This window comes from Pan troglodytes, chromosome 11 (genome assembly GCF_028858775.2).
Source record: "Pan troglodytes isolate AG18354 chromosome 11, NHGRI_mPanTro3-v2.0_pri, whole genome shotgun sequence".
In the NCBI taxonomy this organism is placed as follows: Eukaryota; Metazoa; Chordata; class Mammalia; order Primates; family Hominidae; genus Pan; species Pan troglodytes.
The window spans coordinates 90464310-90489534 of NC_072409.2; the positions used below are offsets into that span (position 1 = coordinate 90464310).

At 34.6% G+C, this 25225-nt stretch overlaps 1 long non-coding RNA gene across 2 annotated transcripts in view; it reads left to right on the forward strand.

Annotated features, from left to right (window-relative positions):
• The first annotated feature begins 312 nt into the window (after positions 1-312).
• The window catches only part of LOC104007833 (uncharacterized), a 45301-nt gene continuing 20388 nt past the window's right edge, over positions 313-25225 (forward strand). The window contains exon 1 of one of the 2 annotated variants that reach the window (XR_010148744.1): positions 313-435. This is a non-coding gene — a long non-coding RNA (uncharacterized LOC104007833). Of the gene's footprint in view, positions 436-2254; positions 2383-25225 lie in introns of those variants that run through there. The other variant, XR_010148743.1, reaches the window with a different exon arrangement.

Genomic DNA, 25225 nt, shown 5'->3' on the forward strand with positions numbered 1-25225 from the left:
GTATCTCTCCTTTGTCTCTTATTCAGACATTTATCATTATATTTAGAGCTTGCCCAGATATCCAGAATCATCTCGTCTACAGATCCTTCATTTAATCAACAAAGGCTCTCTTTAAAAAATGAGGTCATATTCACAGATACAGTTGTTAATCTTTCTAGCTACTGACATGCTTTGGCTCTGTGTCCCCATCCAAATTGCACCTCAAATTTTAATCCTCACATTTTGAGAGAAGGACCTGGTGGTTGATCTGCTGATGAGGGTGGTTTCCCCTATGCTGTTCTCATGATAGTGAGGGAGTTCTCGTGAGATCTGGTGGTTTAGAAGTGGCAATTTCCCCTGTCCTCTCCCCTGCTGCCTTGTGAAAAAGGTACCTTCTCTTCTTTTGCCTTCTGCCATGATTGCAAGTTTCCTGAGACCTCCCCAGAATGCAGAATGGTGAGTCAATTAAACCTTTTTTGTTTATATATTACCCAGTCTCAGGCAGTTCTTTATAGTAGTGTGAAAACAGACTAGTACAGGAAATTGGTACTGGAAGTGGGGCACTGCTATAAAGATACTTGAAAATGTGGAAGCAACTTTGGAACTGGGTAATGGAGAGAGGATGGAATAGTCTGAAGGGCTCAGATGACAGGAAGATGTGGGAAAGTTTGGAACTTTCTAGAGATTTGTTGAATGGTTTTGACCAAAATGCTGATAGTGATTTGAATAATGAAGTCCAGGCTGAGGTGGTCTCAGACGGAGATGAGGAACTTATTGGGAACTGGAGTAAAAATCAATCTTGTTGGGCTTTAGCAAAAAGACTGGCAGCATTTTGTTCATGCTCTAGAGATCTGTGGAACACTGAACTTGGGAGAGATGATTTAGGATATCCAGCCGAAGAAATTTCTAAGTAGCCAAGCATTCAAGATGTGTGTTGGCTTTTTCTAAAAGTGTGCAGTCATATGCCTTCAAAGAGATTATCTGATATTAGAGCTTATATTTAAAAGAGAAGTAGAGCATAAAAGTTTGGAAAATTTTCAGCCTGACCATGAGGTAGAAAAGAAAAACCCATTTTCTGGGGAGAAATTCAAGCTGACTGTAGAAATTTGCATAAGTAATGAGGAGCTGAATGTTAAGTCAAGACAATGGGGAAAATGTCTCCAGGGCATGTAAGAAAAATTTGCAGCAGCCCCTCCCATCACAGACCCAGAGGGAGGGAAAAAATGGTTTCCTGGGCTGGCCCAGGGTCTTGCTGCTCTGTGCAGCCTCAGGACTTGGTGCTCTGAATTCCAGCTGCTCCTGCTCCAGCCATAGCTAAAAGGGGCCAAGGTACAGCACAGGCCATTGCTTCAGAGGGGGCAAGCCCCAAGTCTTGGCAGCTTCCACCTGATGTTAAGCCTGTGGGTGTGCAGAAGACAAGAGTTGAGCTTTGGGAACCTTAGCCTAGATTTTAGAGGTTGTATGGACATGCCTGGATGTCCAACAGAGGTCTGCTGCAGGGGCACAGCTCTTGTGGAGAACCTCTACTAGGGCAATGCAGAGGGGAAATGTGGGGTTGTAGGCCCCACTGGGGCATTGCCTAGTGGAGCTATGAGAAGAGTGCCACTGGCCTTCAGACCCCAGAATGGTAGACCCATCGACAACTTGCACTGTGTGCCTCAAAAAGCCACAGGCACTCAATGCCAGCCTGTGAAAACAGCCATGGGGTCTGTACCCTGCAGAACCACATTGGCATAGCTGCCCAAGGCTGTGGGAGCCTACCTCTTGCATCAGCATGGCCTACATGTGAGACATGGAATAAAAGGAGATTTTGGAGTTTTAAGATTTAATGACTGCCCAGTCAGGTTTTGGACTTGGCCAATATCTCCTATTTGGAATGGAAACATTTACCTAGTGCCTGTACCCCTGTTGTTTCTTGGAAGTAACTAACTTGTTTTTGATTTTACAGGATCATAGGTGGAAGAGACTTGCCTTGTCTCAGATGAGACTTTGGACTTGGACTTTTGATGCTCATTCCAGTTAATGCTGGAATGAGTTAAGACTTTCGGGGACTGTCAGGAAGGCATGATTGGTTTTGAAATGTGGAAAGCACATGAAATTTGGGAGGGGCCAGATGCAGAATCATATGGTTTGGCTCTGTGTCCTCACCCATATCTCATCTTGAATTGTAATCCCTACCTGTCAAGGGAGGAACCTGGTGAGAGGTGATTGGCTGATGGGGGCAGTTTCCCCCATGCCGTTCTCATGATAGTGAGGGAGTTCTCATGAGATATGATGCTTTAAATGTGGCAGTTTCCCCTGTGCCCTCTTTCTTTCCTGCTGCCTTGTGAAGAAGGTACTTGCTTCTCCTTCGCCTTCTGCCATGATTGTAAGTTTCCTGAGGCCTCCCCAGCCACGCGAACTGTGAGTCAATTAAACCTCTTTTATAAATTACCCAGTCTCATACAGTTATTTACAGCAGTGTGAAAACAGGCTAATACAGCTACCATTCAACTCACTACACCAGCTTCACTCTCTTAAACATCTAGGGTAAATATTCTATCCCATACTGTTATTTATCCAACAAGAGGTAATTTTTTTATTATGATAGGTTATGCTATATAGTAAAAGGACCCTGAGGTTTTGAACCCTAAGCTTAGAGTATTCTCCTTTTTTCTTTGTTGTCTAGGTAACTAAAATTTATTCTGAATGTCTGTGTGTGTGTGTGCATATATGTGTGTGCATTTTTTTTGTAGTGGGGAGAAAGATAGGAGTATTAGTTCTATTATATTTTATAATTCAAAATTACTTCCAGTAAAGGAGAATTGTTAACTGTTTGCCTGCGACATTCATGTTACTCTATGAGTCTCCTTGTGTACTAGCATTTGTAATAAATCACAGCTAGATTACTTTATTCATGCAGAAAATTTAACGCAATATTGTACTGGTAAGAAATTTTCTTTATGAACGTTTCCTCCAAAATAAACATATTTTAGTGTTTAAAATCTCATTCTTGCTCTGAGGATCATATTGTTTACATGCTAGCCTATGTTCTATATCTCATATCTATGTCCAATAATTAGACCCTGATGTCAAAAGCAATAAAATCTGACTTCATCTGTGTTAATAACATAGTACAAAATAATATTTATTGAATGTATGACAAATGAATGAATTATTTATTATAGGTTTGGGTAAATAATCAAAAAAGTCCAGGTAAGAGGTGCTTCAAAAAAGATCCAAATTTTCCACTCCCAGAGGAGAAACAAAGCAGATTCTAGTGTAGACTTTAAAAAGCTCAGAAATTCTAACACAATTATGATTAAGAAGACAAATGTCAGTGACAAGTCAGAACAACATTGTTGCAAGAGTCCTATGGTGAGCTGCTTAGTCATTTTGGAAACTTCTAGGAATTGCCCTGCAGATGCTACTCTCAGGTGTTGCAAGGGCTTTTTTTCTATATAAACTCTCAAATTCTATACTTCTATCCTCTCTACCTTCAACAGTCTTTAGGCAAAAACAGAAAATGTTTATTATATCACCTGTCTCCAGGAAAGAAGTCCATTTTGTTTAGAAAGGGAAGTAAACACAGATACATTGTTAGTCAAAGCCACACAGCAGGCTGGCACTGAATTATGACTCCGAACTATATCTTGTAGTTTCCAATAATTTCTACAGAAAATAATAGTGAAACCAACCATAAATGCAATGTGAATTTGTGCCTAATGATAACTGCTGCTGTACTGAAAATTTCCTTTCTCCCATAATGCACAGAATTGGCAAATGTACAGTCAGACCACAAAATATATTAAGGCCAGCGATTCATTAAGTGATGCCGCAGACTGAAGGAAAGATTATATTAAAGTTTATGAGAGGCTTGGGTCCAAGAAGATGCACACATCTAAATTCTGATGGTGCTCAAATGTTTCAGTGCCTTATTAATCTGCTCAGTCTATACTGTCTTTGAGACTGCAGCAAAGAAAAAATATGATTGATTGTCCCGCAAGATACGTGCTTTTTGCATTTCTGTTAACTATAAAACAAGCACCATTTTAATTAAGCTTCTTCCAAGCAATTCAGGTGCTCTATAAAAATATAATGAAGCAATTAAGATGTGTTAAAAGTGACTGAGATATCTTTTTCACTTGAAAATGTGCAAGTGGAAGTCAAGCGGGCTTTTTTTTTTTTTTTTTTTTTTGTCTTCCTCTACCCTCAAAGCAAGGCCATTTAACCTCAAGAAAAGGAACACTGGATTTAAGTAAAATGTAGGTTGATTTAATATATTAACCTTTCCTAAATTTAGTGCAAATCTAAGTACAAAATAACTTTTTATTATTATTCAAGGTTTGAAGATGTGTAGGTGCTGCAAATTATGTTAGGGCTATGAAAACACCCTATAAAAGTTTTATAGAAATATTGTGGCGCCTAAATAGAGAATCGTGAAATTTTTAAAAATCATGTATAAGAATTAAATTGAGACAATGACCCAGAGATTCTATTTACTTGAAAACTTAAGATAGTGAAGAAAACAGATGGGTTGGGATGTTTCTTATCTGATCCATTAATTTATTTGGGTGTGTCAGTATGACGTATGTATAGGATGATGTACTCTCTGCTTCCACAGAAACACATGAGCTTTCTGTTTCCATTGTAAAACTATTATTTATTAGGTGTTTCCTAATTTCATGTATTATGTCTGCCTCTCATTCAGTCAGTGGGCATCTGTTGTGCCAGATATGACGTTAGGTTCTAGGGATATAAAGGTGGTCAAAAAGCACTAAAATTGCCAATAGGAGGCTTATATTCTAGTGTGCAAGAACTACTAAAAGCAACAAAAAAGTGAAACAATTAAATAAAATAATAACACATTATGGTAACTCTTGAAAAATCAAATCATAGGCCTGTCACGGTGGCTCAATCCTGTAATCCCAGCACTCCGGGAGGCCAAGGTGGGAGCATCACTTGAGGTCAGAAGTTTGAGACCAGCCTGTCCAACATGGTGAAAACCTGTCTCCACTAAAAATACAAAAATTAGCTGGGCGTGGTTGCACATGCCTGCAGTCCCAGCTACTTAGGAGGCTAAGACATGGGAATTGCTTGAACCTGGGAGGCAGAGGTTGCATGAGCCAAAATCATGCCACTGCACTTCAGTCTGGGCAACAGAGTGAGACTCTGTCTCAAAAAAAAAAATAGTAATAACGATAAAAACATCAATACTGACTCTAGGATGCTAGTCAGGGAGGTCACGCTGAGGAGCGGATATTATATAGTCCTGGAAGAAATATCTTTATAGAGAAACTAGAAGAAAGATCAGGAAAAGTTGATATTTAAAATGATATGCAATGAAAAATGTATAATATGTGAAAAAAATCGCTACTTCATTTTGAAAATGTCACTATTATCAAACTCACCTATTTCCCTAGACTAAATGTACTATGCTGCAGGTTTAGGCTATTTCCATCTCAATGGAACTAGATAATTTTGTGTGATTTCCAAAGTATGCCATTTTTGTTGCAAGTCAGAGGAAATGAAGACTGAAACAAATACTGGGAACAATGTAAAGCCGGAAATTAGAAACACTACCACTGGTACAACAGATATTGTTCTTACAGATAAAAATATAGAAAGTGGTAAATTTAATTGAATTGTGTATTTTTTCAATGGTAGAAAGTAGCAGAATCAAGACAGAAAACTCCATGTAACTGACTACAAATCTTAGGTAGGGCGATATGAAGGTAGTTGGATAGATAGATAAACAGGTAGATTGACATTCAGTAGTTATATTGCCCTCTCTCATTCTTGTTATTTTTCTATTAGTGGCCCAGCATGAATGATAGCTCTAAAAACTAGAGTTGTTAATTACTGTTGTTCTATAATGCTTTACTTATAATTAATGTGCTAATTTTTTGGTTTATTCCCTGGGCATTTTTATAATGGATGCAATTTTATAAAGCAACCGAATAACTAAATATATGTTAAAGCTGCCTTCTAGCTAGCAGGCTGGTTCAGACAGAATTGAATATCATGTTCCTGAGTAACTTCTACGTGCCCAATGACAAGAAACTAAGCAAAGGCAGACTGAGATTTTAGTAACTTCATTTCAAGAATCCCCTAAAGGACCATTAGCTATGAAGATGACAAAGGCAGAGTAATGGCCAGTGGAGAGCAACACATCGGTTATTCTCCTGAAGAGGTCAAATGTGTAAACTCATAAGACTGGAATGTTCTATCCTGGATGAACAAGAGCCCTGTAGAATGGACTGCTGAAGGGGGCATTATGAATTGTGTAGGATGCTGGTGCTCTATTATTTAAATTCTACTACTACGGATTTTTTCCTCTAGCTGAGTTAAATTTTAACTATTGGATGAGAGGAACCAAAGAAAGAAGAAAAGTCATTGGCAAAGTGTGCGTGTGCGTGTGTGTGTGTGTGTGTGTGTGTGTTTGTAACAGAGAGAGGCTGCGAAGACCAAGAATAGGCTTCACCAAGAATTCAAGAATAATGGAAAAGAAGAGTAATATTATGCTGCCTCGCTCTATTAGTACTGTAGAAAAGAGGAAAAATTGAGATTTTCCTTTGTAGGTTCCTGTTTCCTACCTTCCTGTGCTACACTCTTTCATGCTGATCTCCTTTGTTGCTTATTATTGTTTATTTATTGTGTACATAGAACTATGCTAGTGTAAATATATTTATATAAGCTACCTCTTAAAATGAGCAAGAGCCAATTGTTAAAACATTAAGAAATTTTGCAAGGTAGTTATTAAACTGCTGGTAGCTTGAAATTGTCCAGGGAAGAGTATTTACACCACTAAAATAGTCCAACCACTAAAATAGTCAAACACACACACACAAAATCACTACTCTTTCTGTCTTTGTTTTTTTTTGTGGGGGGCAGAGCCAGTCCCCTAGCACACCACATGTATATTTACTCATGCAAGAGTGAGAGTGTGATGAGGGGAGCAGAGCATATAGGAGCTTCAAAAGTTCATGGAAGATGCATATTGTGGAAAAATTATGCATACATTTCAAATTTTTTTCCACCAAAATAAACTTGAACTAACTTGTTATGACATGTCTGCAAAGGGCCTAGCTTGAGGCACTAAGAAAGATAAGACATAAGTTTGAAAAGAGTCCCTGTTAGAGCAACATGAATTCTGCTAAAATTGAAACAATAACAAACATCAAATTTATGGTGAAGCTTAGATGGAAAAATGGTGAAATCACTGATGATTTATGAAAAGTTTATGGGGTCAAATTGCTTCAAATAAAATAGCAATTTACAATTGAATAACTTGTTTTGAGAAGGGACAAAATGATGTTGAAGATGAAGCCTGCAGCGGCAAACTATCCACACCAGTCTGTGAGGAAAAAATTTACCTTGTTTGTGCCCTAACTGAAGAAAACTGATTATTAACAATACAAACAATAGCTGATGCCACAGGTACCTCAGTTGGTTCAGCTTACACAATTTCGATGGGAAAACTTGAGCAAACTTCCCATTTGGTGACTGCCCAAACCATTGCACCCAGATCAAATTCAGACAAGAGCAGAGTTTTCAATGGAAATTGTACACAAGTGAGATAAATATCCTGAAGTATTTCTATGAAGAATTGTAACAAAAGATAAAACATAGCTTTACCAGTATAATCCTGAAGACAAAGCACATTCAAAACAATGGCAACCAGGAGGCAACCAGGAGGTGAAACTGGTCCAGTCAAAGCAAAAGTTAACTGGTCAAGATCAAAGCTCATAATAATAGTGTGTTGGTACACTTAATGTATTTTACTTGTTGACTTTCTGGAGGGCTCAAGCATATTAACATTTGCTTATTATGATAGTATTTGGAGAAACTTGGTTAAATCTTTAGCAGAAGAAAAGCCAGGACAGCTTCAACAGAGTTTTTCTTCACCATTACAAAGTTTCTGTTCATTCTTCTCATCAAACAAGAACAATTTTGTGAGAGATTTTTTTTTTTTTTGAAAGTCATTTGGCACCCACCTTACAGTCCTAATTTGGCTCCTTCTGAATTATTTTTGTTTCCTAATCTTAAAAACTATTGTAGAGGGCACCCATTTTTTTAGGTCGTAATGTAAAATGACTACATTGGCATGGTTAAATTACCAAGACTCTCAGTTCTTTAGGGATGGATTAAATGGTTGATTTCATTGCTTACAAAAATGTCTTGAACCTGATGAAGCTTATGTTGAAAAGTAAAGTTTATATTTTTTATTTTTATCTTTTAATTCAATTTTTTTCTTGAATTTTTTTAAGTTTCCACATATTTCCTTTACATTTGGATAGTTATAACCTAGGAGGTAAACTAAGTTGAGATTAAGGAGAACTACAGTATAAGACTGTGTAAGGTAACTTCTGTTTAGGGGTAAACTGTGAGTAAGGGAATGCAGCACATGGAGAATTTACATTCATTTGGTAAACAGGATATTAGAGAGTAGCTAATCGCTGAATTTGACCCTTTAGGACTAGTAGGATTTCAGTCTGTGGAGGCTTAGGAAGGAAGAAGCAGTGGGAGCAGTGACTGTCCACCAGGGTAAGAACAAATGAACAGAGTCCCTGAGGCAGGAAAAGAACCATTGAACTGGCTATTCATTTGGCTGGAGCATACATGATAAAGAGGGGATTTATGGTAGGATAGAGAGGTAGTTGGAAGGACTTAACTCATAATAGCTATGTAACAAGGTGATAATATTTTATAGTATTGGCTAAATCATTCATCTCAAAAAAAAGCAAAGTGGAAATCCATGACTCCACTAGATGGCTGATCCCCGTCACTATTTTTTTAAACTTCAGAGTCTGTATCTTCAGGTGTAAAACATTGATTACTTGTCTTATAGTTTTCCTAAAGAGTTACAAAGAAAATCTTAGCTTTAGTTTGGAAAGTAAGTTTCAAGCTTTAAATGCCATGATGTAGAAATAACTATGGCATTTATTGAGCACTCTCTGGGTTCCTCTAACTCTCAAGAAGGAACCATGTGCAAACGTTAACAGTGTAGAGAAGACCTGGTTTCTGTATTTATTTAGGGTATGTGATGACCTTAAGAAATATTATGGTCACTAGTTCAAATCTCTAACCCTTCCAAAATAAAACGATAATACACATGTGTGACAGAGTGTGTGTGTATTTTTTATATTTTGAAGAGTGGGGAAAGATAGGTAATCAGTAGAAATGCTGTTATTCAACAATTTAGAAAGAAGAAAAATATTCATTTTGTAAGGTTTCTTTACTTGACATAAGTTTGAGGCTTTCCTTCTGATGTAATGTTATTTGGATTTATATAGACAGTCCAATTAAATTAAGAGGTGCATGAACTAGTAAATACTGTTAAATGAGGAAATTCCTAATGAGGAAATCAGCTTTAATCTTAGCACTAAAACCATAAGTGATGTAGTTTGGAAGATAGAATGTGCAAAGAATTAACTGTTGATAAAGTCAGTGATGTAGGAACGATATTCCTTGAAGTGAAGTTACTCCCATTGACTCAAATTGGTTTTGGCAAGGAGTTGAAACTTCTTGTAATTTATATAGTGCCATTATGGATCCAGATTACAGCTAAGTGTAAAAATGCCCTCATAAATGTGCAAAGATCATCTACTAAACTTAATTTTGGATGTCTTCATCAGAATAAAATTGTGAGTGTGCTTCCTGAGGGTAGGAAGAGGCAATAAGATAATTTTCAAAGAACAGTCACTGGAATCAGACTCTGGCTTCAATACATGATTGGCTATTATCAGACAAGATGTTGGAAGAGTAATTTAACATATTTTTGCATTAATTTCCTCATATGAAAAATAGTATCTACCACTAGAGACATCTTAAAAGTTCCATGAGAATATGCAAGTGGAACACACAGTAAGTGCTATTCCACAAATATTTACTGAACTCCTCTTATGTTTCAGGTGCATCTTAGTCACTTGGAGCACACATGTGAATTAAGATAGATCTCTACCCTAGTGGGTCTTGTATTATACCACATTTTAGTTTATATTGTCATTATTTCTATTGCTATCTTTATTTTTATAAAACCTAGCACAGTGCCTGATTAGTAGATGCTAAAAAAATTTGCTTGAATGAATATTCAACTAAAACTGTGCTGATGATAAACAGCACCTGTGAGTGAACAGAATAAGGGTAAATGCTTTGGAAAGTTAGAAAATTCTACAAAAGAGACTAAACACAGGCAGAGCAGAGTTCTTCACTGTGAAGTACACCAGAAGAATCTGTTAGAATGAAAATTCTAGTTGTCGCTATAGGCAAATCCTACCTTCAAATCTTTCTTTTCTTAATGGTAAAAAATCTGACTAAAGGAAATTTCACATTGTTTATGAATAATTGTAGAAATATGTTGTCCTTTTAGCTTTATTGGTCTTTGAAATTTATCCAAACCATTCAAGAGTCACAGTTAGTAATTCCAATATCCGATACAGTAACAAATGAGACATTGGTTTATTTTTCACTAAACCACAGCTGATAGAAGCAGCTAAATAGATAAAACCCTAAATTTAAAAATATATTGGTATTAGTCATGTCAAAGCAGATATTTCAGGATGAATTAAGAAACTGTAGCTCATAGAGTTAAGTATGTCTAATACTATTAGGCAAAAGAGAGAAGCACTGCTTAATGGATCAATTCCATTAAGGAAAAGAAAAGCAAAAATTGCACGTGATTTCAGTTTAGAAAGATAACTATAAAAGTCAGTTACCTGACCACTGAAGTTCTTTTCTCCTCTTCAAATGCCATTTCTGTTCTGTCAGCATTGTCAGTTTATGCAGCTACGGTACTGTGGAAAGTAATTATATTATATGGCAGATAAAACAAGGAGGTATGCATCAGATTATAAATAACTTAATTTTGCAAAGGAATTTTACATCTTAATCTGCTGGACTATCACTTTCACTTAGGCTCTGAAACCAAATTATGTTATTGTGTTCTGTGATATAATTTAATAACTCACCCATAAGGAAATGTCAGGTCGCATTTGCAACAATCCAGGGGCCATTAAGCCAGATGGAAGGTCATTCTGTTTGGGGATTGTAAATGAACCTGTCCAACAAAGTTTTGGTTAGGAACAGCCAAGGACTCATTATGTAGTCAATTTACCCAACTGCTTGCAAGAACCACGCCAATGCCAAGGCTGTTCTGTCCTTTGAAGTTTGAAATGAATTTGAACATACAGGGATTTTTTACTTTCATCAAGCCAGAAAGAAAATTGCTTTTATAAAAGGCAGTCATTTCCATATATTGCTTAGAACATTAGAATAAAAATTAAATGTATTGTTGAAATATCACTGTGAAATTTTTGTTTCTTTCTTATTCATTTTCCTGTTTACCTTCTAAATTCTGCCTTTCCTTGGTAGTGAAAGACACACACACATCCACATACACACACATTAATAAAAAATAAACCACTCAAACAAGATAACAAAAAAGAAATTTATGCTTCTGGAAATAAAAATATTCACTTAAAATAATAATGTCTTCATTTAATGTTTTAGTTCCTTTAGTTTACAATGAAGTTAACAACTTTTGATTATCCATACTATGTGATTTAATATGAATACTCCAAAGTGGATAATTAAATGTCAGCTTTATTTAGTTTAAAAAAATGCAGTTTGAAGATCTGGATCCTTCTAATGATGTTTAAGTTATTCTCTAGAGCAGAGAATCAAAACTGCTTATTCTCGTAAAGCATTATTTTACAGTCAGTATATTTTCATTTTAGAAAATATCAGGTAGTTAACACATTTATTCATAATCCCATATTTATTATAAATTTTGACATTTCTGTCTATTTACATCTTTCAAAGCATGATATTTTACTAATTTGAATTTACTGACTTGTGTTTACTGACCATATATACAACTGATCCTCATTATTTGCAGATTCTATATTTGTGAATTTGCCTACTTGCTAAAATTTATTTATAATGTCAAAATCAATACTAGCAGTGCTTTTGCAGTCATTTGTGGACATGTACAGAAACAGAGAAACATTTGAGTCAGCTATTGGGCAAGTTCCAGCTAAGGAGGACCAAGGCCTTCTTGTCTCAGCTTTCATATAAAGATGACAAAAGGATGGAGAAGGTCACAGGTGGTGCAGTGTAGTGCACAAAGCTTTGGTCTCTGACCAGTTGGTCAGTGTTTAGATCCCCATTCTGGCACCTGTTAAGGGGCATGGTTTTATGCAAGTCACTTCATACTTTTGAATCTTGTTTTCTCCTTGGTAAAATAAAGAAAATAAACTATTCCATTTTTTTTTTTTTTTTGAGGCAGAGTTTCGCTGTTCTTGTTGCCCAGGCTGGAGTGCAATAGTGCAATCTCGGCTCACTGCAACCTCCGCCTCCCGGGTTCAGGTGACTCTCCTGCCTCAGCCTCCCAAATAGCTAGGATTACAGGTATGCACTACCCTGCCTGGCTACTTTTGTAGAGATGGGGTTTCACCATGTTGGCCAGGCTGGTCTTGAACTCCTGACCTCATGTGATCTGCCCGCCTCGGCCTCCCAAATGTTGGCATTTCAGGCAGGAGCCACCATGCCTGGCCGGGATTTGTTGTTTTTAAGATTTAAGATGATAATCTATGAGAAATGAGTGTGTATATACATACATACATGTATATATATATGCAGATATATATATATATACACACATACAATTTCTCCTAGGAACAAAAATTTAGTATTTAATTTAGTGTTCATAATGGCTTTATAAAACATGATTACCATGAATAATGAAGATCAGCTGTATATGTGTATTTATATACATATATATAAATTGCCAATCTAAATTGTGATAAATATCCATATGCTTAAATTATTGCATTTTTAAACTCATTTGAAGAAGCAAACATTTTACTCTGTTGGATATATCATAATTATTTAGTAGGTTAGATGATATAATCATAGTATTTTTCTATTTCCAAATTTATGAACACTGTTTTTAGGCATATTTTCCCTGCAGATCAGGAAGAAGGTAACATGATTCTTCTTTTGGTGCGGAACCAGAGTTCAGCTGGAGTTCAGTGTAATAATGCAAGGAGAACCTTGGGATTTTATCTAGAACAACTGTGTGTGTGTGTGTGTGTGTGTGTGTGTGTGTGTGTGTGCACGCGCCTTGTATCAGAGAATGGAAAAAACAAGAAATGCATAGGCTTTCCAATCTGGTCTAAGAAGAGCAGCAAGGATGGATGAGGAAAGCTCCTCCCTACTTTGGGAATTCGGAGCTCTGCTGCAAACTAGCTAATGGGGATCTTTACTATGACATACTTATTCATACACCTGTAAGGGATTGGTCTTAGAAAATCAACTAGAGTTAATGCTTGCATAGGATGCAGGCCAGTCATTTCACACTCTCAGAACCTGGAACAGCACCTAGAAGGTAGGCACATCAGCTAGATGCCCTAGTAAAAGGAAACCCAACATTGTATTGTAGCCCAAAAACTGGCCAGTTAGTCCTGGGTTCTGTTCCTAATTCTGAAAATTGCTAATTGGCTGAAGTTGAGCTGAATGACTGAATATTTGGATTTAATGTTAATTTTAGAGATTTCCTTTATGTTATTTTTAAAAGTATATTTCTTTGTAAAGTGTGAGATAATGCACGTCTTTAATCGAAAAGGGCTTAAAACAAAATTTATCTCAATGTGAGTTAGTCAACTATTTTATCTTGTTTTCTTATTTCATTTATCCCTTACACCATGAAACAAAGAGCAGTATCTTCATGTCAAAGCAGTTAAGGTTAATATGCCCTCTTACTATGTAGCTTGCTGCATGTTTTTTCCCCTGGTTCCCATCTTAGCCATTTGAGAGAGGTCACTAAATCGTCCTGGATCAAATACTTCCTGCGGAGTCTGTACAGTGGAGTCAAATAAAATAAGATAATTAATAGATTGATAATGTCACAAGGACCTTGAAAGCATGGTTGGTAGTTACCATGCCTGCAGAAAATGGAAATATAAGTATATAATCAAATTAGTATTCGGCTCTATTATGTTATTTATAGTGTTCAATACATAAATTGACAATTCCCTCCTAAATTATGAAATGAAACAATAAACCTGCACTATTACAATGTAAACAATAACAAAATAATTATCTTTCTGATTAATGATAGATAATATTTTGTAACAGAAACAAGCAATGTGTTAAATATATGTTGAAACTTAGATACTAACTCCATCTAGGATTTGAAACTATGATATTGAAAGATGCATTTATTGAAAAATAGTTGATGGGTTAACAGGCTGTATGTTGTTGTTAATGCTATCACCTTTGTTATATATATGATAACAAAGATATCTCTTGACTAGAAATCTTTCTTAACAATGCTTATATTTGTCAGGGTTTGATCGGAGAAGCAGAATTAGTAGGATGGATATATCTATCTATCTCCGCATATTTACCCAAACATATATATTTTGGGGTAAATATGTGAGGATATATACATGTAAACAAATCTGAAATCTTTAGAGCAGACAACCGAGATGGGAAATTACAAGTGGGATGGAGTCCCAATCTAAAATGTGTTGTTTACAGGCAGTGTTCTCTTAACTCAGAGAAGGCCTAAGCCCTCTTTTAAAGCCTGCACAACTGATTAACTTATAGTTAATTGATCAAATACTTTAATCACATCTGCAAAACTCTCTTTAAAGTAGCAACTAGTTTATTGTTTTATTGAATAACTAGAAGAAGGTATATGCATGCTACAAAATGACGGCTTCCTTCCAATATTCAACTTTTGCAAGAGAACATCCCTTGAAGCTCAGTTTAACTGTAAAAGTAGTAGAAAGGGAACTCTGGAAACTATAGTATAGAAGAGCAAATTTGATACATCAAAAGCCACTGCAGTTCACCTTTTCTCAACTTGACATCTATAAACATATCTTAAAACCTCACTGAATCTCCAAATACAGACAGTAACAGAGTTATACTTCTGCAAAATATGATACAACTATCTCATGTTCAGTCAAAAATAGGCTAAGCTGTTCTCCAGAAAAGTATATGAAGTCTTTGAGTGGTTACTACTCTTCTCCTTTGATATCCTGTAAATTAAATACTGAGATAAATAATAAGAAAATCAGAGAGGTGATAAAACAACAATATTTTGTATATATATATATATACGCACACACGTATATATATATATATAAACATATTCATGTCAAAACAAACAAAAAATACTCATGACTATTACAGTCCTCTTTCCTGAAACTGGTCACATGGTTGCACCTTGTAAATAACTATCTTCTTTCAATCTATTTCATATTTCCTTCACACTCAGCACACACCTCAGCTGGTTGTGGTTCTTTGCTCAGTGGAATGACTCAAACATTCATTCCTGAAGGGTCTGAGTCATTAGTACTGCTGAACATGTAGGAGAATGAAGAGCACTCACATTTCTTTCCTTGGGAGATACTCTTCCCTCGTGTATATTTTGTCACTATATAACCTGTAGTGATAATCTGCATATTTATTTATTTTCACATAAATAAGAACTTAGACCAGGTCTATACTATTGTAGGAAAATAAATACTGAAAACAATTGAGCTGATTATACTTCCTAATACCAGGTTTTATTTCTTATTTTCACAAACTTAAAACATGACTAATTACACAAACGACGATAGGAGTTACCATTAATTCTACTATGTAGTATACAGTATAATTTAGTATATAAACTATTTAGTATATTGCCTCCTAATTTTTGTATGAACTTGTATATATATCTTTTCATAACTAAAACCATATAAATATAAATGTTTTATATACTAATTTTTCTCACATGAAGTATTGGTGGGGTCATATGAAATTAACGTTTGGCCACATACTGAAATTCTAAATAACTTTTACAGAATAACCTGTTGTTCTCTGTAAAGTTTATGAGGGTAAGACATATGATAGAGAAAAGTGACCAGCAAAAGCACAGTCTTTATTCCTACGAGGCTGTTGGCCTCAAGACTGTGTGAACTCATTTGGGCCAGGTAGAGATTGCCCTTTGCCAAGCTAATGATAGAGCAGTAGTCAGACAATATAAATTGCAAAAAATGTACCACAGCATATGTATATTTATTAACATGTACTTTAAAGATATACTATTGTACTGACATTAAAAATGCTAAAGCATTTAATAACAGAAATTTAAATGTAACAATGAAATACTATTTTAAAATTTTTGTCTCTACAAAATTGTTAATATATTATAAATTATAACAGTACCATTAAATAGCAATGAAATTATTGCTTCAATATTTTGTGATATAGCAATCTGCTTCTAAGTTGTTTATTTAACTACATTGTTTGAATGGCTATCATAGCCAAAATAGGTATTTTACAAAGAAATATGGTTCCAGAAGGGAGGCTTGCATCACTGACTGCATTTCTAAATCATAACACTCACTACTCAAATCCATTGTCCAGTTATTCAATTGTTCAGGCATACTGTACAGTTTTTTAAAAAAATATTAATTGTTTGTGTTTTTAAATAAATCTGAAAGTGTCATGTTTTTATATGTGATGAACAAGTTCATGACTCCATAAAATCATTTAATTTAAAGGATACTAAAATTTCAAAAATCATATTTCCTATTTCTAATGTACAGATATGACTATATAAGGCTAGTCTATTAGTTTGAGCATCAAATCATATAATGGCAGAAAAACTTCAAAATGCTAGTCTTCAAAATGTACAGTCCATAATATGATATTCTTTCAAAAACAATTACTACTTGCTTACTATTAAAATATTGCCTTTATCTGTTAAGTGGCTAGCATATTACTGGCAGTGCTTGTCATCAGAGAAAAGTAAATTTGAAACACTTGATTTTTGAAAAAGAACACATACCTTATTCTAAAGATCAGCAACTCTTTTAAGATCTCTGCTGTTTGAATAGATCTGTTTTGATAATTATGTTGTTGATCTGTTTTGATAATTATGTTGACTTTTGATAATTATGTTGAATTTTATAATACACTTATTTAAAGAGTTAACTACATTTAAAGCACCTTATTTTGATTAAAGAATTAAAACTAATGATAGTTTGTAGCACTTTATATTTCTGGCTTAAAATCTCTGCTACGAAAGTTTTCCTGGGCATGATACAGTGAATGAATTCAACTGAAGTGCTAACTCTGCAACATATCACAATGGTTTTCTTTTATTTTTAGTCATATAAAAGCAGCTACAGCACAGTTTTACTATTGTTTTCATTAAGTTATTTCTTAGGGAAATAGTATCTTTCTTTGAGTGCTCATAAAGAGTAGTTTATTTATGTTATAATTGAAAAAAATAATATCTAGCGTAATTCAAAGTGTGTAGAAACTTCCTTACTTTGATCCTGCTGTACTGCAAACCTTTCACCCTACATAATTCGCTGTAAGACTGGTTTCTTTAAATCTTCAGCAATAAGGCTTCCACCTCTTTCAACATTATTTACTGACAAAGAACACATCACAATACACTACCATATTGTTTTCCATACATTATTTTAGCCATTTTCAGCATACCAAGATGGATGAATATTTCTCACATGGTATGTGGCTTTAGCCTTCTGCTTTCATAAACCCTCACAAAGTCTTTTAAAAACTTAATCAACTTCAATGTTATTTATAAAGTACTTGATTAAATTTTAGATGACTTAAAACATTAATTAAAACATTGAAGAGGTTTCACTTCATGAAAGCTTGGCAAGGCATATAATACAGTAATCACTAATTTACAATTTTGATTAGTTTTTACTTATTTCTTTTAAAGCGTGGTTAGTTTTTGCTGCTATGTTAATTGTTAATAAACAGATTTTTTTCTGTTGTTTTTACTAAGATTGCAAACTTTTTATATTCCTTGAAAACACTGTTTTTAATAACTGGATAATGTTCATTTTAGTGAACATGCCATTGTTTACTTTGCTGTTGTAATTTTTTTAACATTTAAATATTTTATTTAAAATAGAAACAGAATAAAATTGGAATAAATGCCTCATACTAAATTTTAGTGCAATATTTTTTAGTACATCTTTAGGATAAAGGCAAGATTTCTGTAGAGTTATGGATAGTCTTGTCAAATTATATCCCAGACAATTTATGCCAACTTGTATTTCCACCAACAGTGAATAAATGGAGTGTTTTGTTTAATGTTTTCTAATAATATATATTTCTTATTTAAAAAAATTTACTGAATTAATGTTTGAAAATGATATTTCATGGTTAAAATTATCATTCATTTGGTTATTAGTGAGGTTGATTTTTTTGTGTTATTTTCCTTTTGTTTTGACTATTCTTTTCTTATAATCTTATTTTTAATCTGTTTGTTTTAATTTTTTGTACAGTAAGGCTATTAATTTCTTATTATATTTGTCACATATAGTTCTCCCAGACTTTTGTCTTTTTCTCTTTGGATATTTTTGATTAAAAGAAATTTTTTACTTTTTATGAATGCAAATGCAACAATTTATGTTTTCTTTGTATGATGAGATAAGCCTCATTGGCTTTATTATTAAATTAAAATTACTCTTTTAAAATGTCAAAAAGTAAAAAAATAGAAATGACCAAAAACAACTATTAGCAATTTGACATATCCTTGGGTATATCTTCTATGTAATATTTACCAATTTGAAAGTATATTAATAATTTCATATCCTATCCCATTCACAAAATATTATGACCACATCGTATGTCTGTAAGAAGTCTTTGAACCTCTTTGTTTATATGATGAGGAGAGAGTATAATTTATAAAACAAACCATCTTACAAAGTTGTGAATTTTAAAAAATCTATACAGTAGAAGCATGTTTGGATATGCCTTTGTTACATATCAGACTGTTTATTTTTAAAAAGTTTTCAAATTACATTTTTTGTCTCAAGATATGAAAAATAATTTTTAATGATTAAAAATTTAAAAAATTAAAGTTTTTCCTCTGTTAAAATTTATTGCTATGATAAGTCATCCTACTGACTTTTTTTTTTTTTTGAGACGGAGTTTCACTCTTGTTGCCCAGGCCGGAGTGCAATGGCGTGATCTCGGCTCACCGCAACCTCTGCCTCCCGGGTTCAAGCGATTCTTCTGCCTCAGCTTCCTGAGTAGATGGGATTACACGCACGGGCCACCACGCCCGGCTAATTTTGTATTTTTGGTAGAGACGGGGTTTCTCCATGTTGGTCAGGCTGGTCTCGAACTCCTGACCTGAGGTGATCCCCCAGCCTCGGCCTCCCAAAGTGCTGGGATTACAGGCGTGAGCCACCACACCCGGCAATCCTACTTACTTTTAAGAACTAATAATATTTATCAATTAAATTGTTTTAGACTTAGCTGGATTTTGTTTTCGCTTAAGTTATCCCTTTCAAACAGATCACACTCTTCACACACTTAATCATGAGTTGTTCAAGAAAAAGTCTTCTCTTCCTTCATCGATCTTTACATCTAGTTTGTGTGGTATATGAAAACTAACAAGGAAACTTAATGTAATTCAGTTCTAATTTTAACCCTAATATTATTGAGTTGCAAATTCAGTGACATAAATTATTTTCCATACCTCAGCCTGATTGCGTCTTTATGTCATCTTGACAAATCATTAAGTTTAAAATGTAAAGCAAGTAATCTCCTATTACAACTTTCTTTCCATCCACAAGTATGTCATATTCAAACTCTGCCTCTGAAATACTAAAATTTTGAATAATTTTTGTTCCAAACACTTTCTAATTATTGCTTAGTGTTACAGTTATCTATAATTGCACAGCAAAATCCCACAGCAGTTCTTAAAATTGTACACTACTTAAGCTTATATTATGTCTAGATTCTAGATCTGTGCTTTCCAATGGTCATTACTCAGTACATGTGGTATTAAGCATTGAAATGATACCAGTTCACACTAAGATATGCTGTAAGTCTAAAATACCTGTCTGATTCTTTTCACTTTTCTGAAACATAGCTACTAAAAATTTTTAAATTATATATGTGGTTCATATTATATTTTTATTGGATGACACTGCTGTAGGTGAAAAATTTATTTGACAGTTGCTCCTAACTACCATGTTCATCTTAGTTTTTAAAATGTTCAATTTTGTCTAGAAGATTAAGTTAAATCCTATTTATACATACAGTTTAAATATGTATGCTATAAATCTTTCTTTCCAGTTTTCTGATTTTTCAATATAGAATAAAAGGTTGAGAACAGATGTAAAGTATAAAAAACAAGGCGAATTTTAACTGGATAAGCTAATTAATAAATTAGGTCTCTTTGTCAATACACACAACCTGAAGCAGCACCCTGGAAGTCAGGTGTTTGGGTCCTAGTATCTTAACAAAAATTCAAGGCAAGACCTATCACAGAAATACTTAAGGCAGCTGCTGACTCTAGATGCATGCACTTATTTCTCAGAGCAGCTATAAAGTCCTAGTTGACAATTTTCCCTGGAAGTTTCTGACAAATAGCACACACTGTTGTTTACATTTTTGTGATTTAACATTTCACTTAAATTACGCAGGTGCACATAAATGTGTTCATTTGATCACAGTAATTCTACTGCCACTCACATTAGTAAGTAACTCAATATCAGAAACAAGCTAGTATTAAATTTATTACTCTTCTCCATGGCTAATGTACTTAAATAAAGCTATAGTGATTGGCAGTTACAGTTAATATCACATTTCAGTCTTGGAAGGAAGAAGAGCTGTACAATGCTTCTTTAAGTGGTTTCCTTTTATTTTTTGTTTTATTAATTTTGTTCAGTTCTTTTTCTCCCTACATCTTTCTCATATTTTTACACTAAGTGCATTCCTAAATAGCTACATTCAGTAGTTATGCATCTTTTTCCCCCTTTTTTACAACATACCAACAGATGCCATATAATTTATGTTTTAAAATCATCGGCAATGATATCCTTTCATATGCACATCAAACATTCACTAATAAGAAAAGAGATATGATACTGAATGTTTAAAACCATTTTGGGGAAAATACGTAAAAGCATTAATCAAGAACCCCATACCCTGGTGTATTTTGCTTATATGTATATATTAATATATAAAAATACTAGTGCTTTATTGTAGCACTGTGAAATTAAAAAAAAAACACCATAAACAGGTGTTTCTAAGCCATAAATTCATGGAATATCAGTTACTGAAATACTAAAATAAAATCATATATGAAAATTTTACCCACGGAGATGTAGCACCTCAAGGCAAGATGGAATACTAAGAAGGAAGGAAGGAAGGAAGGAAGGAAGGAAGGAAGGAAGGAAGGAAGGAAGGAAGGGAGGGAGGGAGGGAGGGAGGGAAGGAGGGAGGGAAGGAGGGAGGGAGGAAAGGAGGGAGGGAGGGAGGAAAGGAGGGAGGGAGGGAGGGAGGAAAAGAAGGAGAGAGGGAGGGAGGGAGGAAGGAAGGAAGGAAGGAAAGAAGGTCACCTGAAGTTGTGATCACCATGAGTATTTATTGGACTCACTGCTATGTTTAACTCTCATAATATCTCATTATATTCATTTTACATATAGGAAGAGTAAAGCTAACTGGAAGAGGTGAAGTAACTGGACTATGTTTCCATGGTTAGCACTATAAAGACTTGGCTACCAGGGATTCAAGTACTCTTTTGTGGTCCGTTATCAAGGTGGCAGTTTGAGAAGCGATCCTAAAACAAACACATATATTAAAAAAATTATATGCTGAAGCAAGAAGATCCCTGATGACAAAGCCACAAAACTATAACTGGTTAAAAGCATTGCTGAGAAGAACATGGAAAAAGATAGAGCATCTGTAATATTAATTACAGATTAGATAGTCCATATGTGCTTCTAAACATCATTTATTTCATCCTCCTAAAAATCCTGTGACATTGATATTATTATCACCAATTTACTCATGCTCCTAAAATTTGAATAGTTTACTCAAATGCAAACAAGTGGTAAATGTTAAAGCAAGGAATTTCTGACTCTCAAATTAGTTCTATAAACCACTATGCTATGCTGTTTCTGAATTAGTTTGTTGTTATCATAAAAAACAACAAGAATAAACCCAAAGAATTACACAGAGGTGAAATATTTCTTGGCTGCCTTAGTCTAGAAATTCAAAGAAAATACTATGTGTATGGGAGTGGAAACTATAAAAATTAATAAGATGTATTTCCTGAAAAACAAATACTGAATCAGGGTTTAACTGCTGATTATATTTTATAGAGGTTCACTCCCAGCCCAGCAAAAATGAAGAAAAGTAGGAGGGTAAGGTATGGAAAAACAGCAAGCAAAGCCAGAAGCTATATTACTATACAAGTCAATGATTTACAACGAGCCACAAGGAGACACAGCCAGAACCATTCCTTAAGCAGTCTACCAGGAGGAGTAACAGGAAATTTACCTACGTGGATCTCATTCATTCTGCCCCTGCCCCTCCACCGTTTTTAAAAGTTTGTCCCACAAACTTTGAAAACTGCTCTGCATTTTAGAGTTGCCTCGTCCATTGTAGCACTTCACTAGCGTCCAGAAGTGACAGAAAAAGGGACCAGGGACTTTGGAAAGTGACTGACTGAGCTCAAAACATTCATGTAGTTGATTGGCTGTGGCTGCAGTGGAGTCAGAGCATGTAGTTGAAGATTTGAGCAGTTGAGACTGAGAAAACTTGTGGAGTAGGACAAGTGGTCTGACACGTGATGTGTCTAAGAAAATTAAACAGATCTGGGCATGGTGGCTCAAGCCTGTAATCCCAGCATTTTGGGAGGCCGAGGCGGATGGATCACCTGAGGTCACGAGTTCGAGACCAACCTAACGAATATGGTGAAACCGTGTCTCTACTAAAAATACAAAAATTAGAAAATTAGCCAGGCGTGGTGGTGCACGCCTGTAATCCCAGCTACTCGGGAGGCTGAGACAGAAGAATTGCTTGAACCCAGGAGATGGAGGTTGCAGTGAGCTGAGATTGCACCCCTGCACTCCTGCCTGGGCAACAGAGCAAGACTGTGTCTCAAAAAAAAAAAAGGAGAGAAAAGAAGATGGAGAGGGTAAGAAGGGAGAAATTAAGGTAAGGGAAAGGCATCCAGAGAATGGAAATTATAAGGCCAGGGATAATATAATTCATTTTATTCTGCATTTTAAAATTAATCTTCATTTTGAGATTATTGTAGATTCACATGTAGTTGTAAAAAATAATGAAGAGAGATCCCATGGTACCCTTTAGTTTCTTGTAATTATAAAATCTTGCAAAAGTGTTGTATGAGAGCACAATGAGGATATTAACATTGATAAAGTCAAGTTATAGAACATTGTCATCACCATAAGGATCCCTTATGTTGTCTTTCTATAGTCACACTCCCATCCTTCCCCCTTCATTCCATTCTTAATGTTTGGTAACTGCTATTTTTTTCTTCATTTTATAACTTTTGTCATCTCAGTAATATTATATAAGTGGAATCATGCAGTATATAACCTTTCAGTATTGGATTTTTTATTTAGTATGATTCTCTTGTTGTGTGTATGCATCATTAGTTTGTTTTCTTTTTATTTCTGAGTACTACTCCATGGTAAGTAGGTACCAGGAATTTTTTACTCCTTCATCTGTAGAAGGACATCCAGGTTGTTTCTAATCATTGACTATGGTGAATAAAGGTGCTATAAACTGTCACATACAGATTTTTGTGTGAATATAAATTTTCATTTTTTTCTGCATTAAATGCCCAAGAGTACAATTGCTGATTCATAGGGTAGTTGCAAGTTCTTTCTTTTTTAAGAAATTGTTTCTTGTCCAGAGTGCCTGAACCATTTACAATCTCACCAGCAATGTATGAGTGATCCAGTATTCCCCCGTCATCACTATCATTTGGTGTTCTCCATATTATTTCTTTTTGCCATTATGATAGGTATGTAATTATATTGCATTGTGATGTTGATCATCTTTTCATGTGCTTATTTGGCATCTGTATATCCACTTCAGTGAAATGACTGTTCATATCTTTTGCCCATTTTCAAGTTGGCTCGCTCTCTCTTTTTAAATTATTGAAGTTTGGGATTGCTTTCTATATCCTGGATACTATCCCTTTCTTGCATATTTAATTCGCAAATATTTTCTCTAAGTCTTCAGCTTGTCTTTGATTCTATTACAAGATATTTCAAGCAACAAAGTTTTTTATTTCGATGACCTTCTATTTACCAATATTTCCTTACATAGGTTATACTTTTGGTGTCAAGCATAAGAATTCTGTTTGGTTCTAAATTCTGATTTTTTTTTACATTTTCTTCTATCCATTTTATAGTTTTTTATATCACATTTAAGTCAATGATCCATTTTGGGTTAATTTTTGTAAAACCTATGAGATTTCGGATGATGTTCAGTGTTTGGCTTATGGATATCCAATTAATTGCCTGATTGCCATTTGCTTAAATGGCATTCTTCCATTCATTTAATTGATTTTGCACCTTTGTCAAACATTACTTGTGCACATTTGTGTAGGGATGGGAATATTTCAGGTTGCCCTATTCTGTTTCATTGATACATGTCTATCTCTCCTCCAACACTACAGAGTATTAATTACTGTAATTGTAAGTCTTGAAATCAGGTAGACTAATTCCTCTCACTCTCTTCTTTTTATAAAAAATGTTTTAGCTAATATAGTTCCTTTGTGTTTCCATACAAACTTTAGAAAACTCTTGTATTAATATAAAATTTTTGCTGTATTTTGGTAAAAATTGTGTTAAACTTTATGTCAATTTGGGGAGAATTGACATCTTTGAGTCTTCCAATCCACAAAAACAATATGTCTCTCCATTTATTTCAATCTTCTTTGATTTATCACCAGATTATGGATATCAGCATGTAAGACGATAGAAACTTTATTAGACTTACACCTAATTAGTTCACATTTTTGAGCAATTATAAATGCTATTGCATTTAATTTCTGTGTCTATGTGTTTCTTGCTAGTTTGTAGAAATACAATTTATTTCTGTATGTTTATATTTCATTCTGTGACATTGTTTTACTCATCTATTCATTTTAGGAGATTTATTTTTAGATTCCATGTAGTTTTCTACACAGAATATTATGTCATCTGCAAATAAGAACAGTTTAATTTTTTACACTCTGATCTGTATGCCTTTATTCAGATACTTTCTTATTGTACTTGCTAGAATTTCCAGCACTGTGTTGAATAAGAGTGCTGAGAACAGGCAAACTTGCATTGATCCTGCTTTTAAATGGTCATTCACCATTAACAATCATGTTAATTGAGATGTATTGTACATATCCTTTATAAAGCTGAGGAAGTTCTCCTTTACTTCCACTTTTCTGAGA